The sequence below is a fragment of the Gymnodraco acuticeps genome, unplaced genomic scaffold (assembly GCF_902827175.1).
Source record: "Gymnodraco acuticeps unplaced genomic scaffold, fGymAcu1.1, whole genome shotgun sequence".
Lineage (NCBI taxonomy): Eukaryota > Metazoa > Chordata > Actinopteri > Perciformes > Bathydraconidae > Gymnodraco > Gymnodraco acuticeps.
This window is the reverse complement of record NW_022989867.1, coordinates 648,927-663,449: the sequence shown is the minus strand read 5'-3', so window position 1 is coordinate 663,449 and position 14,523 is coordinate 648,927. Positions and strand designations below refer to the sequence as shown.

At 41.3% G+C, this 14,523-nt stretch overlaps 1 protein-coding gene across 2 annotated transcripts in view; it reads left to right on the top strand.

The window, feature by feature from the left end:
- Positions 1-14,523, top strand: part of bcar1 (BCAR1 scaffold protein, Cas family member) — a 116,531-nt gene that overhangs the window by 19,281 nt on the left and 82,727 nt on the right. Inside the window, exon 1 of one of the 2 annotated variants that reach the window (XM_034196278.1) lies at positions 6,821-6,853. The exons of the other annotated variant lie outside the window; for it this stretch is intronic. The gene's annotated coding sequence lies outside the window, so the exon portion shown is untranslated. Of the gene's footprint in view, positions 1-6,820; positions 6,854-14,523 lie in introns of those variants that run through there. 2 annotated transcript variants of the gene reach the window in all.

Below are 14,523 nucleotides of genomic sequence, written 5' to 3'. Positions count from 1 at the left end.
GCATGTGTGTTCTGTGTTCACCTCTGCATGTGTGTTCAGTGCCGTGTGTCTGGCAAATAAAGTCAAGACCCCCTCAAAAGTTACGGTTTATTTCATTTTAAGGATGAGCACCAAGCAACATCTCCAGGTGCTCCTTTGAGAACCAGGGCCAAAAAGTTCATACAAGTACATAAAAGGTTAAACAAAAAAACTATTAACAATAATGATTTGTGTTTTGGGCTGCATACTGTATTTTACGGTATGGAATAATCTGGATGGCAAAATCCAAACTGAGTTAAGACTGTCAGATTTACTCTTTCTAAACCTGGGTAAATCTTTGAAATCATATTAAAATATGCGCCTTATAAACTCAGGTCTTACCTCAATATTCATCATGTTTGACATTTTTGGTTGTTGTATCAAATCAGTCTAGTAATTGATATCTGTTCCATGGTTGCAGTGAGAAACAGGAAGTAATGCAGTATCATTTTCCATGGTGCAGATTTATGGAAATTAAGAAATGCAGGCAAATGTGAAAGCTAAGCTAACAGCGCTTAATGACTCCAAAGCAACATTATACTTCCTGTTAACATCATCCAGAACATGATTGGAATCCTGGTCCAAAAATATTAAAATCCAACTAAATACTGAAAAACATTACAAGAAAACTACAAATGTACTGATCTCTCTTTCAATTTTGACAGAACTAAGGCACCCATTTCACACCGGAGTACTTTTACCTGTACTTTTCCCATTTAGTTTTGCGTTCACACCAAAAAGAGTACTTAGTTCCGAGATCTTTTACCCCCATTTGTAGTGCCTGCTAGAGAGGTGGTACTATCCTAGGGAGAAAAAAGTATCAATTTCGATTAGCTGGGCGAATTGCAAACCACACCCCGTAAAACTCTGAAAAGTTTTGTGAAGCCGCCATTGTATTTGCTGGCATTAGCATTATTAGCATTAGCCCCGCGCACCAACGGAAAGAGAATAACTTATGGCAACACAAAAAAAAACATGGGAGCGGTGGAGATGAGGAGGTGTCGGCGTTCTGGCGATTTACTCGGAAGGACTCCGGGGACTTCCGGCCGGGGACTTCGGGTGGCAGTATACGCCGTGAAGTGGTTTGCGGCCTGCCAGTAAACCCAAAGCAGAAGAAGAAGAATTGACGTCAGCGGCTTCATTTGCGTAATCTTTCCTCAGGGAACGCGATCTGTACTTAGTTCCATGGGGGTACTAAGTGCTGGGCACTAAGTACGGCAAAGTACTTGGTGTGAAAGCGGCTATTGTCCCATGATGCTTATGGCCCTGGAAGATTCATATATATTTTTAATTTTTTTATTACAAATATTTGCATTCATATAAAGATTTGTGTTGTTGGATTCAAAATAGTTTTAGCTTTCAAAAGAATAAACACATCCAGATATGTCCAACTTATTTCTGTGCAGTCTTTTCTTGTTCTGGATCAATATTATTATTATTATTAACATTATGTAACAGCCTAAACACCTCAGGCAGGTTGTGTCGGCGCCCTGATGGTGAAAATCCGTCTATAATCCAGGTAAATCTCTTGTAATCTACACATTACGTGGATTAAAGAGCAACGTGCTCCTGCGGGGACTAAAGGTCACTGAAGCAGCTCCGTGCTTCAACTCTCATCAGTCATTGTTACAATCAGCACGGTGCTAACAGGCTCCCAGAGTGAAGACCTGGGGCCTCATTTATAACGCCGTGCGTAGGATTCACGTGGAAAGGTTGCTTACGTAGTAGATATCCAAAAGATAGATACAGAAATGTTCCGACATTTTCCAATTCACAAAACATTGCGTACCGGCGAGGAAAGTGCGTACAGCACTTCCTACGCCGGTTTCCCTTTATAAATCACAATCGACTCGAAATGCGGTGCAGCTTTTGCGGGCTTCACATAACGCCCATATTTGCCTATAAATAGTCAAAGAAACGCCCATTCATTCATTCATTCTGACTGACTTTATGAAGAAGATCGCAGGAAATGACGACAGAACAGCTAAAAAAGACATCTCACACCGTGTCAGATTTTGGTTATGTTGGGGAGGTCGAGATAAATCATATTGTTTGGTGGATGCAGTTCGAACCAGAGTAGCAGCATGGAGGTCGGATCGTCTCCAAAATAAATAAATAAATGGTCCGAAAAAGGTTAATGACAAAATAATAATAAATTAATAATAATACATTTAATTTATATAGCGCTTCTCATCTGCCAAGACAAATCTCGAAGCGCTTACTTCGAAATAAATACACATAGCCTTCCTCAGGCAGTGTGTTTGTACCGGGGACAGGAGACCCCCCCTTGATGAGAAACTGTAAGAAATGATCGGGGAATCCCTCCGGAGTGGAGTCATGACGACTGGATCTGAATTATTTGTTTATATTTGGTGGTTTGTCGATCAGCTGTGCGCAGCCTCTCCACTGCAGCCTGTGCATCTCAACCCCCCCCCCCACCCCCACCCCGCAGCAACCCTATATCCACCAGTTAAAGGAAATATAACTAATGTGTTATATCAGCTGTACAATTCACTACATATGGTGTTCTTAGCTTCCATACCTCCTGTGTTTTACGAGCGACCTATCAAGTCTTGGCAAACGGCATAAAACATGATTAAACGTGATAGTATATAAAACCATGCTCGTATCTACAACCTATTGAAATGCAAAACGGCGTCAGTTTAGACGTAATTCTGTCCTCCTGCTTACCGCATCATTTATGAGAAAACATTTCATAACATTAACACAACATATTCGAGGTGGTTTTAAATAACATTTCCGTATTTATTTATTTCTCCAAGTTATGTTTTTGTGTGCACTGAGGAGTCTCAAACAGGCGTTTGTTTAATCATTTTAAGATTGGCTTTAATCAATGTTTGAAAATGAATTCTTCATATGATAAATGAGAGGTAACATTTTATTTATGGTATTATTTCCACATATTTCTCTCCATTCTTCCTTCTGCCAACGGTGTCGCAGTTTCTCGTCTCTCCCGTTTGTGTGCTTAGTGCGTACGCATGGGTTAGAGTTTGCGTGGAGGACCGCACGTTTTCCCGTCAAGTTAGTATTGTATAAATTGCAAACATTGCGTAGAAACTGGCGTACGCCATTTTTTGAGCGTATATCCCTTTATAAATGAGGCCCCTGGAAGTACTGCAGTGTTCGTATTTGGATACTTTCCTTAGTACACTAAGAAAACGGAAACATTGACTTTAAATAAAAGTATTATGTCAACTAATACCATGTTACTGTATTAGGTTAGATGCAAGCAATAATATTAAGTTTAATACAAAAATATTAGGTTCAACCTAATATTATTGCTTTCAGCTAACCCAATACAGTTATGTGAAATGTGTTGACAAAATCCATTTAATTAACGTCAACGTTTCAGTTTTAAAGTAAATTGCCATGTCATGCACTGTGAACCATAATGCAATGCGTGAATTTCAATCGTACAGTGTTGCAGAAATTACGTTCGCCAATGTTAGCTATCTAGCTTACCGGAGCAGCCACAATTGCAGCCGTTAGCGTACCTTTTGCTAGTAGCCAAGATGGCGTCTAGCGTTACACCCTCATCTTCTTACCGTTATGAGAGCACCATCAAGGTTTTCAAGGTGTAGTGGCCAAATCCTATGAGTCAGTCTTATAACTCCTAATTCCTAAATGTTACTTTATTGACCACATGGAGAGCTTGAGGCTGGGAAGCAGTGTGTCAGACTCACAGTTTAGGTGAAAATCCACTGGTCGTTTTGATTTATTGATCTTGAAAAAGTATTGCCAAAAAACAAAAATAATATCAACATGGAGCTTTAACTGTGGCAGCAGATTCTATAAAACTGTTCGCTGAGGCTGCGGTCCATCAATCAATCAATCAATCAATCAATCAATCAATCAATCAATCAATCGATCAATGTTTATTTATATAGCCCAATATCACAAACGTTACATTTGTCTCAGTGGACTTCACAGTTTGTACAGAATATCAGTATGACAATACGACACCCTCTGTCAATGGCGGTAGCGCTGCTAACTGGCTGCTCTCTCCCCCCCCCCCGTGCCTCCAACTTTCGCCAACTTTTTTTTTGTTGGTGAGGGTCACCACCTGAGCTAGGCGCACCTCTTGCTGCAATAGAAAAATGCTATAATAAAACGTACACATAGATCAAACAAAATGAAATGAAATGCGCTTCCTATACATAGTGTATTTTTTCATACTTAACATTGGCACATGCTCATGCAGCAAATATAAGTACATAAGTACTTATTTTGAGACGCAGCATGAGCCTGAGATAACATTGTCTGAGTGTTTGTCTGAGAGATGTGTCTATTCCAGCAAGCAGACAGGCAGACCGAGGGTTCTGCTGCTCTATTTAGGGTTCAATGCTAATTAGCCTACTCCACTTGCGATGCCTAAAAGGACAGCAGAGCCTCTGGAGAACTTTGAGGAACGGATCTGTCCTCTCTGCAACGTGAGGATGAGAATGGCCCTGTTTATTTACAGCAGTACACTTTCATACAGCATATAGGCATGATGCTGGCCTGGTGTCACAGGAGCAGGTTTTGAGATAAAGGGATTCCTGCAACAGGGACTTGTTGTTTGGGTGAACAGAAAGTACATTTAATCATATGGATGATGAGATGTAGCAACATGATTGAATGCTAAGAAGCTTACATATCCTGACAAATCAAGATTATTCAGTATCCCCAGCTTACTGAGGTAAATATGGTCCTATGTGCTCTGCATTATGCCCTTAAATTGCACCTTTTTTGGGGGTCTTTTCAAAGCCAGTTCAAGAAAGTATTTGGGAAAGATATACCTCTAAATCCATATCATGTTGTTCTGGGATTAGACTTTAATTTTGAATGCAGACACAGGCACATTCTCAGAATAGCTTTGTATGCTGCATGCCTCACAATCATTGAACAAAATGGTTAGATAAAGACCCCCCTGATACTAAAGAAAAGGTCAACTTGTCCCATTTTGCCATTGGAGAGATGATCATATCTACTAAGAGGATATCTTGATCAGTTTATTGTGGACTGGTCCCGAATATCACTATACATGAAAGAGGAATGATGATGCTTTATATAACTATAGGCTTTACAAATATCACAGAATAAGGACTCACATTTGGTAAACACAAGACCTTTTTTAACAGTGACTAGTTTTGTTCTTTGGTTTTTTAGTATTTGTTGTCTTTAGGTCCTTGGTTTGTATCATCTTATGAATGTCCTAATGCTGAGAACTGGGCTTTATGGGTTCAAATCCGTTTTTTGAGAAGACTGTCCAGTAGGATTGCGACACATATTCCAAATGCAATATGATTTACGATTTTGGAAAGAATGACTTTTTTTATTCATAATGCTTACCATTATTGAAAAGTAGATTAAATCAGTACCACACCAACATATTTTGTTCAGTTTGAAGAATACCAAGTTTAGGTTTGTGCAATTGCGTTAATTGCTCTAGTCCATGTTCTGATTTCGATACAATTCTGATTAATTATGCAGCCCTAGTGTCTACCATCAAAGCCTTAAACATTCATAATAAAGTTATTTCAAAAACATTGGTCACACCCGTTTATAATATTCAGAACCAGAACCATTCCTTTAATCGTCCCACATAGGGGGAAATGTACATTGTTACAACAAAAGTGAAGATATAGACACAACATAAAACAATATTAGATAAAGGGCATGCACATTATATTTAAAATAAAAAATGGTTATTCCAATTTAAAAGTAAACATTCGTAATAAGTTGGCATCATATAATCAGCAGTACCCCATGCTCTGCCTCTGCCTGTTCTCTATGGAGTGAGCTGTGTGGCACAGCCCTGCAGAAGTGACGGTCTTGTAGTGGCGGACTGCTCCAAATTGCCACGGTTGTGACGCAGTCAGAGTGACACAGGCAATCAGGGGAGGTTACCATAGAAACAGAAGCCCCTAGCTGCTTTCCCTACTCTAAGGCTCTGCTTCCTACCTTGCAGCGAGCAAAGAGAACATCTCCCATCATGAAGGCATCTTATCTGTGCAAAGGAAGATAACTCAGAGTCTTCCAGAGTCACAGGCTGCAGGCTTAGCAGCCATAATGAGATATTTAACCGTTTTTATGTTATGTGTAAACCCCTACTTGACTCATTTGTCCTGGACCCGTCCTCCTGTCACAGTGGGAGGATTCTGGAAGTATTTATTGCTGGTGTAAACGCTTATTAGGCATTTGTGTCTTAAATGTAATAAAATAAAAATATGGGTCAAGTGAAAGACAGTCTCAGCAGTGTTAATAAAGTGTGTGTGTGTGTGTGTGTGTGTGTGTGTGTGTGTGTGTGTGTGTGTGTGTGTGTGTGTGTGTGTGTGTGTGTGTGTGTGTGTGTGTGTGTGTGTTTTAGCTCCTTTATGGTTGTGCACTGTACCAGCTGTGTGTCTGGGCATGCAGGTGCAAGTATGTGTGTGTTTCAACTCATCCTATGTATGGTGTTAAGATCTGTCTACACTGCAAGTGTGCGTGTGTGTCCTTTTATATGTGTTATCAGCAAATCTAGATCATTGCAGACTGATTCACTGGCCCTTCAGGCTCGGTTGCCATAGTAACCTCCCAATGTGTGTGTGTGGAAGGTAGGGCCAAAATGATAAATGATGTGAGGGTACGGCTCATTTAAAGTCTGTTAAACACACCTCAGCTGATGCACTGTTGTAAAGAAATCACAATGAATATATATTTTTAAACCTTTACAAGTTCAACGTTCCCTCTATGTTTCCATGCTCACCTGTGTGCTGTGTATTCTGCTGTCCCTCCTGTCCTGCAGGTGTTGTGTAGAATGTTTGGCTGCCTGCAGGGGGCGCCACAGGTGGAGGTAGGTGTGACAGCATGGAGTGGAGTAGTAACAGCTTGCAACCTTTGATGTGTGGACATGAAACACAAGCTGACCTGAGTGATATTTGAACTCCTGCAGAGCTCAGTGACTCTCAGCATGTCTTTGGAAACAGGTGATGATGTGTTGTGCCTTAGATTAACATGTGTATGTCTTAATGAGGGAAACCATGCCTAAAATACATTGCTCTCAAATAATTTATGCCAGATTATAGGTATTATCTCGTTTACATCTGTTCAATGTTTCCATCAATCAACAAACACTTAAAACAACACATTATCTCTAGCACACTAACAAGTATACAGACCCATTAGAGTGCAGATCCACATATGCATTTACCATAACACCGTCCAGCTAATCCCCACCTTTAAGGCTGCCATCAAGAGAAGTAAACCTGTCTCTAAAACGGTCAGTCTATGGCAGGATGAGCATAAAGAAAAGCTAAGTGGCTGCTTCCTGTATTCTACCAGGACACCGATACCATCGCTGAGACATCACAGACTACATTCATTTTTGTGTCGATACTGTTGTGCCAAAAAAGACCATTAGGATCTATCCAAACAATAAAGACTACATCTCATCGGATATTAAACAGTGTATCCGACGAAGAAATATCGCTTTTCAAAAGAACGATGCAATACAACTGAGATGAGCTCAAAGATAACTAAAGGGGAAACTTAAAGAAGCCCGAGAGCAACATAGTCTGAGTGTCCGAGAGGCTTTCTCAACCAAGAGCTGGAAAGAACTGTGGGACTCTGTGAAAGACATTACAACGCTGAACTCCGGCAAGAGGGAGATGCATGTTCTGGATGAGCTTAGCAAAGCAAATGAACTTAACAACTTCTACAAACGTTTTGATATGAATTCTGCTTCTAACATTGATGCATGTAATAACTTGTCAACCTCTTTAACCTGTGACCCAATACACAATAGAAGAATAATAATTGACGATAGTGCTGTGGCCAGGGTTTTCAAACAACTGCATACTAAGAAGGCCAGTGGGCCAGATGGTATTTCGGCACTCCTGCTGAAAACGTTTGCAGACGAGCTCACCCCTGCCTGGAGTCCATTATTCCAGCTCTCTGCTGACTCGGGAAGCATCCCTCAAATATGGAAGAAAGCTGTCATCATACCAGTTGAAAAAAAAACCATGCCCACATGACAACATCGACTTCAGACCAGTGGCTTTGACCTCAATAGTTATGAAGTCACGAGAACGGATTATTGTAGGGAACTTGCGAACTGAGGTGCAACACCTCTTGGACCCCTACCAGTTTGCGTACAGCGATGGTAGAGGTACAGATGATGCTCTGACCTCTACAACTCACTTTATTCTAAAACACCTGGAAAATCCTTTAGCTTATGCTAGATTAATGTTCATGGACTTTAGCTCAGCTTTTAATACTATTCTTCCCCAAATGATGTTAAAAAAGCTCAAACAGATGGATGTGAACCCTTACTTGATCAGATGGTATCACTCCTTCCTAACTGAAAGACAGCAGCAGGTGAAAGTAAACTCGACCCTCTCTGACACACAGGTCATAAGCACAGGGGCACCACAAGGCTGCAAGGTTAGCTCTCCTCTTCTCTTCACACTCTACACAAATGAGTGTAGGAGTCAGCACACACACGACCACATTATAAAGTTTTCTGATGACACAGCCATACTTAGTCTACTGACTAGAGACTCAGACGTTTCTATTTATAAACTTGAGATTGAAGAGGTCGTGAAGTGGTGTGAGGCGCACAACCTGGTGTTACATGTTAAAAAAACAAAGGAAATGATCTTTGACCCCAAGTCAGTAGGTGATCACAGCCCAGTCCTTATCAACAGGGAGGGAGTTGAGCAGGTTTCACGTTTTAAATATTTGGGGATTTATTTTTGATGCTCAGTTAGGCTGGTGGATCAGGTGGATCAGGTATGCTCAAAGATAAGCCAGTGCCTGCATTTTCTGCGTCGGCTCAGGGTTCATGGAGTGGATACATGCATCATGTTAATGTTCTATAGGGCAGCAATTGAGTCTATTATTCGTTATGGCATCACAACATGGTTTGGTAACTTGTCAGTTAAATCTAAATCACAACTCCAGAGCTTGATAAAAAGGGCTGGAAAAATAATTGGCATGCTCCCACCATCCTCTCTTCAGGAGATATTTGAGGAGATGGTGAGAAAGCAAGGCTGTAAAATCACATGCGACCTGTAGGAGCAAACACAATAGTGGTGGCTTAAAGCCCACCTCTGCTCCGCGCCGTCCTTTAGATGAGCCTGGTCAGATTTAATAAAAGAAGGAGTTCAAAACACCGGCATAAAAGTTATAACAATAACCTGATTTTAATATAGTAAAAAACACAATACGAAATACAGAGTGCCCTGAAACAGAGCACTCCGAGCTCCCCGCTCTACTGCCGTGCGATACAGATATCGGGACCAGCCAGTCAGAAACAGGGGGCATTTTGCATGTCTACACAACAGTATATATGGACATATTTGGGGCGGAGATGTGTGTCGGCTCTTCCGTCCCATTTTACTCCTAAGGTGTTCTTACTGGTTGGATTCACTTTGGGTCGGGCCCAATACAGCGAATCAGAGTTCTGGGAAAAAGTATTTTTCTTCTGAACAGAGCGTGACAGCCTCGGAACTATACAAGGTCAGAATCACTTTTTATCTTATACCTGGGTTAACTCCTTTACTTTCCCAGGGAAGGTTTCACACAAACTATTCCTTCCCAAACAATCAAACATTGTACACAGATATATTGGTGCTTGAGATTATATTGGCCCCAGAAAGAACCTTGAAAAGAACGTGTGTGTGTGTGTGTGTGTGTGTGTGTGTGTGTGTGTGTGTGTGTGTGTGTGTGTGTGTGTGTGTGTGTGTGTGTGTGTGTGTGTGTGTGTGTGTGTGTGTGTGTGAGGAGGTGTGTGTGTGGGTGTGCTGATATCTGGGTCAGGAAGTGTATGTGTGTGTGTTTGCTGATGGGAGGAAGTGTATGTGTGTGTCAGGGTCTCTGGGTCATGGAGTGTAAGTAAGAAGGTTTATATATATAGGATTACTTTAAAACAGTCCCAAATAATACATGTTCACTTCAATACAGTTCAAGATAATACTTGTTTACTTTAATACGGTTTAGAACAATATCTGTTTGCTTTAGACCCCAAACACATCCTGTATAGAGAGTTTGAGTTGCTGCCGAGGGCAGAAGGTATAGATTACCAAACTGTAAATTGAACAGGTATAAGTTTTCCTTTGTTCCGCTGTCAATCAAGCTGCTGAACAGTCAGGAACAATTGTGATTATGCTGTTAGGAGTTGTTGGGAGGTGTTTACAGTGTAGTTTGTGCAATCGAGAAGGTTAAATAGGGAAAGTGCAATATGTGTAAATAGGTATGGACACAATAGGGATATGTGCAATTTGACGGACACTATGCATAGGTGCAATAGGGAAAGTGCAATATTGATTTGTGTATGTGCAATAGGGAAAGTGCTGTACCTTTATGTTTCTTGTTTGTTTCTTTTGCCATGTGATATGTAATCTCTGTTCTGTATCTATGACTGATTGACCTGAATGTTTTATGTGTATTATCTTGATGGCCAAGACAAATTTCTCCTAAGGAAGACAATAAAGCTTTATCTCATCTTATTTAAGAACATTTATCAGTAAAGCCATAATATTGCATATGTCACTTGCAATATTATGGACATATGCAAGTGACATATGTCCATAATATATATATGGATATATATATATATTATGTATATATATTTACATAATACATAGTATTGAGCTACCTATTGTTTACATGTTCAAATGCTATAACTGAATGTTAGGCTTCAGTAGTTTAAAACATCATACAGATGTACATTTAACAGAGTATAAAACCTAGTCATGGGGCCGCTCTATAGCTCACTTAATTTAGATGTCAAGAAGACATTTAGGTCTAACTGTGGCAGGAGTTAGGAGGTAACCAAAACACTTTGCTTAGCCTGTGGGGAGGTTTGATACGACAGTGTAGAAGCGCTGCACTAAACCAGCCATCGCACCAGTAGTGTGTAAAAAATAGAGCATAATATATACAGCACAAGAAGAAATCACAAAAGTACTCAAGATGCATAAAATATAGTGATATGTCTGTGTAGTGTACATTTGATTATTTAAAAGTGGCACACATCATCACAATGCGTTGTTGTGTGGCTTTGCTTCCAAACATACTGATTGGTTGATCCAACGTCCTGTTGATGGTGGGTTTGTAACATGGATCTACAATGAGAACTGCTTACAGCGTTTGAGGCCCGTTCATTTCTATGAAAGTTGCTCGGTGGCGCATGAAGCCAACATGGCCTGACTTAAAAACAAAAGGACCCAGATCATCTAGGAATCTGGGCCCAGAGAGCAGGCGCAGATGTGTTTTTGTTAAGCCCCGCCTCCAAGATTCTCAGTCGGGTCTGGCTCAGTCAAATGAATGGAGAAGGAAAATAACTCAGCTTTTCACAATTTTTAGGACTTAATGATTTAAATAAGGGCTATAAAGTGTTTGTCGTGGGTGGTTGATTTAACTAAAAAAAACAATTATCAGCTGATTTACGATGTCTCTTTTCAATTCAATGAGAAAAAGTGTTTTGGTGCCTAATGACGCCACGGACGTTGTAGTACAACTGTTTTGCCACTTTGGAAATGTACTTCAACGGCTGCCTTACTTCCTGGGGGCTTGCTTGAAAACAGAACACCAGACGCATTAGGGTTTCACCCAATCAGATTAAAAAAAAATTATGTCATATGAAAAAAAGAAGACTTCTCATTGTAAAAGTACAGAAGCAGTGTGCTGAATGTTGTGGCTGCAGGAGAGCCTGCCCTCCACATACAGTGTGTGTCAGAGAGGTGCAGGCTGTGCGTGTGTCGCTCTGCCTCACTGTCAAAGGGCTGACTGTCTGACACAGTAGAACAAAGTGTTGCCTCCGGCAGGCTGATTCTCCACTGTCAGTCCGTGACAAGGTTTCACTATAATCACTAGGGGATGCTGGGGTTTGACATGTTATTCAATTAATCATATTCTAACTCTTCAGTACTTTACAGTTTGGGATTTGCTACAATGTCTGTGAGTCCTAAAAGCGTATTGAAGTTTGATACAGAGCCCAGAGCTTTAGCTCCAGTTACATGGTGCTGTATCAGAGAGGACGACTGACTGTGAGTTCAGTGTGTCTGTCTCTTCAATAGGTGTCCAGCATGCTTCGTCTTCTTTCTGCTGCGCTGACAGGGTGCCATTCATGCCACGGTTTTATGATAATGGCCCAGACAGCTGGGGTGGCTGTTACTGTGCAGTGAATAGGCTGCATTCACACAGTGCAGTTCCATATTGAAAGAGATTACAGCTGATAAAAAGACTGTTGACCTCCAGGATGGAGGCATGAGAGACACGACTGCATCAGCCTTTTGTACAAAAAGCTAGAAAATGTGTGTGTGTGCTATGTGCATGTGTGTGTGTTCGTGTCTGTGCATGTGTGTAACCATCAGTCACATCATTTTTGTTGACCCCTGACCTCTTTGTATCCGACATTACACACAGAGAGACTGTTTGTCCGTGGTTTTTCCGACCCCCTACTTGTAGCAGGAAGTCGGTCTGAACAAATTCTCTCATCTTTATTAAAAAACATCCAGTACTAGAAGAGTCAAGGGTTGTTGAAAGTAAGGTGACAATTTGCATTTTTAAACATACACTTTTTAACCCTAAACTATCCCAATAAAGGGGTGTTGTTGAAAATCACACTACAATGCAATCTCAAATGTTGTTCTGCCAACGAGGTGCAGGCCATCACGGATTTGGGGTTATTAGGGTTAGGGTTGTGCCTGGTTCCATACTCCTGTTCGCCTGTGTTGGCGATTATGCATTGCCTGATGTGAGGGGGCTCGGGTTAAGCCTCTTACACACCAAACTGACACCAAGGAACACCGTCGGGACGCGTCGCCTCACGTCTCCTGCGTCTTGGCCATGTTTCGCACTGGAACACACCGCAAAGACTTCAGCCGACGGCCAAGTTGCACGTACGAACTGCGCATGCGTGAGTGGCAATAACTCTCCTTACCAGCAGGCGGCGGTAGTGTGTATTCGTCATTCAAAAGAGGCAACAACCGGAAGACAGACTGCGTGATACACCAAGAGAAGAAGAACAGACTGCGTGATATAAACAAACAACAAATAGCGTATGCGTTCCATTTTCCCTCTACAACGAGAAGCTCATGTGGCTTTCCCGAACCTGTGTCGAGAGCTGGAGTTAAATGCAATCTGAGATTTGCCTTCTTAATAGTTTGTTTGGGTCCCTCACTTCCGTTTCGCTTCTCATGCCCTGATTCGCTAAGCTGAACAGCCAATCAGAGTGATTTCTTTGGCCGTTGGCCGACAGCCTACCGATTCAACATGTCGAATCGGCGGCGGAAGGTGTCGGCACGGCCGAAAAGACATGACGGTGCAGTACACACCAATCTGAGTAGGGCGACACAACGCTCATCGACGGCCCGACATCTATCGACACCGAAAATCAGCTTGGTGTGTAAGGAGCTTTAGGGTTAGGGTTAGGTAAAGTATAATGTTAAGTCTTAATGCATCCCGTGAAAATGTGGCAGGTGTTCGCTGTCTAAGTTTGTCATTCATAGCGATATTCATGGGACTTCTTTTGGTAGCAGACTATGAACGTTCCCAATGTCCCACAGTGGAGGCAGTGGCTGGTCAAGGTCTATAGGACACAGGAAAAGCCCCTTGCCTTACTCCAACCATACAGAGACAGCCACAGCTATGTGCAATACAATCCTTTTGTATCCCTTTTTTGACAGAGCCCAATATTAAGAATAAATATAAACTGTAGTAGTGGTTGGAATCAAATGCAATCTGATGTTGATATACAGTGTGGTGTTGTCTCAAAGTGTTTGTTCTCACCACTGGTTCAATATGTGTCTGTTCTGGGGCGATGGAAGAAATCATTATGAATCCAGCAGGAGAACATCCCTGTTGTAGTTACGATGCTGTTCTGCTAAATGTCCTTTCAAATGAATCAGGTTTGGATCTAGTTATTTTCTACATCTGATCTGAGTTAAAAGTTTTGTTGAGTGCTCCAAAATGTAGACTACTAAATGTCATTATGTCAAACGTGAGTCAACCTTTAGCTCAGTGGTGGTGACGCGCAGCCATGCTAGCATGATGTAGTTGGTTAATTGCCTGGTTCATAGGTTCACTTTTTCCTTTTGGCAACTGAATGTACGCTTTAAACTTCATGAAAACGTGCAAGTATCATAAACGTGTGTCTGCCACAAATCTTGTTTTGTGAAATATTTCAAATTCCAATAGAAACATTGCAACCATTACTTTTGTCAACCCTGGTGAAGCTGACTCCCTCGTCAGCCGACACAAAGTAGTCGTGACTGCACCACTCTGTAAAGACCTCATTTTAAGGTAAGAAGAAACAGCCATTCTCAGTTTCAGGTGATGTTACACTTATTAAACATAGTCTGTACTCATAGTCCCTGTCTGCTATACCCTTAAGGTATATCGGTTAATCATTTTTAACATCCCATTTCACACCGACTGCTATATGAAAAAACATTAAGCGAGTCAACTGAGGACATCTTATAGCAACTCACAGAGAGGATCCAATAATATGTAAACCCA